The following is a 5,000-nucleotide window of genomic DNA, read 5'->3' on the forward strand; positions in this document are numbered from 1 at the left end:
TTCCAACAAGGGGACATAGCTTCAGAATTGAGGGACAAAGGTTTAGGGGTAACATGAGGGGGAACTTCTTTACTCAGAGGGTTGTGGCTGTATGGAATGGGCTTCCGGTGGAAGTGGTGGAGGCTGGCTCGATTTTATTATTTAAGAGTAAATTGGATAGGTATATGGATAGGAGGGGATTGGAGGGTTATGGTCTGAGTGCAGGTAGATGAGACTAGGTCAGGGAGAATGGTCGGCATGGACTGGTAGGGCCGGACAGGCCTGTTTCCATGCTGTAGTTGTTATATGTTATATATATATGTTATGTTATAGATAGCTCAATAGCTACTTAGATACATATCCAATTAATTCTGCACCTGCATACCCAGATTACCACATAGCCATATAGCTGTATAGCTAGCCAACTAACTTGATATATATATATTCTTATATAGCTAGCTAGCTGCCTACATAGTTGGGTAGATAGCTAACTAGGTAGCTAAACAGCTGAATAACTAGATAGCTGGAGAGCTAGTTAGCAAGATATATATATATATATATATCGATAGTTAGGTAGCAAAATATCTGGATAGCTAGCTTGCTAACTAACCAGATAGCTAGATTGTTATATAGCTTGCTAGCTGCCCACCAAGATACTAGATCACTAAATGGCCAGAAAGCCAGATACCCATACAGCAACCTAGCTAGTTAAATCTATATGAAGAAGGGTCTCCATCCGAAATCTCACCCATTCCTTCTCGACAGAGATGCTGGCTGTCCCGCTGAGTTACTCCGCCATTTTGTGTCTATCTTCGATTGAAGCCAGCAGTTCCTTCCTACACATAGGTAAATGCCTGCATGGCTATTGAGCGATAGACTGACAGCTACAAAGCTAGATAAATAGCCCATTTGCTACCCAAAATGGCGGCAATGCCCTAGCAGTTGCGGCTCACCTGCGGTCCGTTTGTCCCTGTGTTGTTTTGTTGTTTTTTTTGTCTTAATTGTAGATGTGATGTCATGTTTTTGTGGCTGTGTACTATGTGTGTGTGTGTGTGTGTGGGGGGACGACTGTAAAATTGTAAATGTGGCCCTTCCGAACGGAGACCCGACCTTTGTTTTCCGGGTCGGTCTCCGTTCCTGCTGCGGCCTACCATCGGCCCAACTCCTGGTGCTGGCGGCCTCCAGGGCTCCGGTTCGCAGAGCCCGCGGACCGGATTCACCATCCAACAACGTTTCTGGTGGGCCACGCTGAATGAGGATATCCGGGGGTATGCCAACGCCTGCCCAGTTTGCAACCAGAACAAGCCATCCCATAAGGCTCCTGCCGGACTTCTGCAGCCCCTGCCTGTGCCTCGTCGCCCGTGGTCCCACATATCCCTGGACTTTGTCACCGGTCTGCCGCCGTCAGACAATAATACCACCATCCTGACGGTGGTAGACCGATTTAGTAAGATGGCACACTTCATCCCTCTCCCAAAGCTGTCATCCGCCAAAGAAACAGCCATGGTCATCCTCCAACATGTGTTCCGGCTCCACGGTCTACCAGTTGATGTGGTTTCCGACCGGGGGCCCCAGTTCACATCCGTTTTCTGGAGGGAGTTTTGCAAGCAGCTGGGGGCCACAGTCAGCTTATCCTCCGGCTTTCACCCCCAGACCAAAGACCACACGGAGAGAAAGAATCAGGAGATGGAGACGGCCCTGCGGTGCATGGTCCCCTTTCGCCAGCGGCTCCACCACCGCCACCTCCACGTTTCATCGATGCGAGCCTTGTCTACACGGTCCGTCGCCTGCTGCAGTCCCGCCGCCGAGGGAGGGGCCTGCAGTACCTCGTCGACTGGGAGGAGTATGGTCCAGGGGAGAGGTCCTGGGTCCCTGCTCGACACATTCTCGACTCCCGACTCATCAAGACCTTCCATCTTCAACACCCCGACCAACCGGCTAGGCACAGAGGGGCACCCCGGGTAACCTCGCCGTCTGTTGCTCCAGATTTTCCGGAGCAAGAGGACTCATCTGGAGACGAGGAGATTTCCAGTCCCGGGCACACTGGTGCTGGAAGTCTCGAGGGGCCATCCTCTGATGAGGATGATTCTCCCCACCAGTCACCTGCCTCCCACCCGGTTGCGACTATGGAATGGGACGGCGTCTCCGAAGAGTATTAGCCCACCTCCACGGCCCCTCCTCCCACCCGGTTTCTGTTTATTAAGTTTTGGGGACGTCAGGAGCCGTCCCTTGAGGGGGGGGGGTTATGTCACAGTCTGTCCTGTTCACTCACCTGCCAGCCACACCCACCATGTTAAACCAACTCCCCTCACCCGGTCACTCATCTGCTCCAGATCACCAATCAAGCCAGCATATAAACCCTTCCTGCACACACACTCTATGCCAGATTGTTCTTAGCCCTCTTGCAAGACTCTCCAGCATTCTCTCTTAGACTAATTTCCCGTTGCCGACCCTGCGTGCTCCCGACCTTCATGCCTCGTCGTAGCCCTGGTGAACGCCTCAGTCTTCTGTCCCCGACCACGAGCAGGTAGAAATTCTAAAACTACTTCCTTGGTTCCGTGTGCTACATTTGGGTCTACCTGCGGTCCGTTACAGAAACACCACATCTACTGGCTCTCCCTTATCAATTCTTCATGTTGCATCCTCAAAAAATTGAAGGAAAATAGTTCTGCATGATTTCCCCTTCATAAATTCATGCTGACTTTGACCGATCCGGTCTCTGCTTTCCAAATGCGCTGCTATTATATCTTTAATAATCAAGTTAAGCATCTTCCCCACTATGGATGGCAGGCTAACAGGTGTATAATGCCCAGTTTTCTCCCTCCTCCTTTCAGAAAAAGTAGGGTTACATTAGCTACCATCCAGTCCACGGGAACTGACCCAGAGTCTATAAAACATATGAAAATGATCACCAATTCATCCACGATTTCTTGGACCACCTCCTTCAGTGCTCTAGGATGCAGAACACCAGGCCCTTGGGAATTATGTGCACTTAGTCTCAAGAGTTTACCTAACAACATTCCCTGACTAATGTGGATTTCCTTCAGTTTCTCCCTCCCGCAAAATCCTCGGTCCCCTAGTGTTTCTGGGAGATTGTTTGTGTCTTGTTCGGTGCTGATATAACTAAATTGCCTGTTAATCGGTGTTGTTGAATGCGAGGGAGTCTCTCTCAGCATACAACAGCAGAGAGATCCGTTTTAGAAATGGGGGCTTGGGGGGTGGGGGGAGGGGGATTGCAGATAGAGTTTATTCTAAGCAAGTGTGAGACGTTGGACTTTAGTAGGTCAAATGTATGTGCAAAATATACAATTAATTGCGCTTCTCTTAAAATCATTGCTATATAAAGGGATCTTGGGATCCAAGTCCATAGCTTGGATGTCATAACAGCAGTAAATAGTGGTAAAGAGACGTATGGTAAAGTTCAATTCGTTGGTCAAGGTGTCTCAGGAATTGGTGCTCGGCTCATTGTTGTTTGTCATCTATATCAATCAATTGCAAGAGAATGTACAAGGACTAATTTTCAAGTTGATACTAAAATAGGTGGTATCACAGACAGGGAAAATTCAACTTGGAAAGTGTGCTGAGAAATTGCGAATGGTTTTCTTTCAGATAAGTGTGAGGTTTTAATTTGGGGAAGTCTAACCTGGGAATGATCTTCACCGTGAAACGTAGGTACCTGGGGAGTGTTGTAGAGCGGAGGGATCTAGAAGTAAATGTACATCGTTCCCTGAAAGGGGCGACACATGGAGATAGGGTGGTTTTTGGCGTTCTATCTTCATCAGTCAGTGAATGCAATTGAGAAGTTGGAAAGTTATGTTCAGTTGGACAGGACGTTGGTGAATTAGGAAATGGCGGCGCTGCCCTAGCAGCTGCGGCTCACCTGCGGTCCATTTGTCTTTGTGTTTTTGTTGGTTTTTTTTGTCTGAATTGTAGTTGTGATGTGGTGTTTTTGTGTTTGTGTACTGTGTGTGTATGTGGGGGGGAGGGGGGGAACTGTAACATTGTAAATAGATGTAAATAGATGTCCCTTCCGAACGGAGACCCGACCTTTGTTTTCTGGGCCGTGTCTCCGTTCCTGCTGCGGCCTACCATCGGCCCAACTCCTGGAGCTGTCGGCCTCCAGGGCTCTGGTTCGCAGAGCCCGCGGATCGGACTTACCATCACCGGAGCCGGCCGTCTTCGGAGGCTGCGGGAGCGGCTGCGGCTGCGGCTGCGACTCGCCTTAGGCTCGGGCTGCGTGGATGCCGACATCGGGAGCTCCGGCAGCGGCAGCGGGTTCGCCCACCCCGGATCGCGGGGCATGGGGCGCGGACATTTCACCGTCCGGCGCGGCCTAAGATGGCCGCGGGATATTTCTCTGCTGGGCGGGGGCTTCAATGTCGGGAGCCACGACTGCCCCGACGTGCAACAACAGCGGCAGCGACAGCGTGTTCGCCCGCCCCGGATCGGACTTATCATCAGCGGAGCCGGCCGTCTTCGGAGGCTGCGGGAGCGGCTGCGACGCGACGCGCCTTGGGCTTGGCCCGCTGTGGACCGTCCGGCGCGGCCTGCAACCACAACAACCTGACTGCGGGCGAGGACAGCAGGAGAAGGGAAAGACATTGTGGCCTTCCATCACAGTGAGGAGAGAGAGGACTGGAGGAGACTCACTGTGATGGATGTTTCTTTGATGGATGTTTCTTTTTTTGTGTGTTTTTGGGGTTGGGTAATTTGAATGCCTATTTAATGCTTTTATTGTTGGACTGTGTTTTTGGGGGTTTTGGGGTTGTGTAATTTGAATGCATATTTAATGCTTTTATTGTTGGGCTGTGTTTTGGGGGTTTTGGGGTTGTGTAATTTGAATGCCTATTTAATGCTTTTATTGTTGGACTGTGTTTTGGGAGTTTTTTGGGGTTGTGTAATTTTAATGCTTATTTAATGCTTTTATTGTTGGACTGTGGGTGACTGAATTTCGTCCAATATTGGATGACAAATAAAGCTATCTTGAATCTTGAATCTTGAATCTTGGTATGGACGCACTT

This window comes from Rhinoraja longicauda, unplaced genomic scaffold (genome assembly GCF_053455715.1).
Source record: "Rhinoraja longicauda isolate Sanriku21f unplaced genomic scaffold, sRhiLon1.1 Scf000080, whole genome shotgun sequence".
NCBI classification, from domain to species: Eukaryota; Metazoa; Chordata; class Chondrichthyes; order Rajiformes; family Arhynchobatidae; genus Rhinoraja; species Rhinoraja longicauda.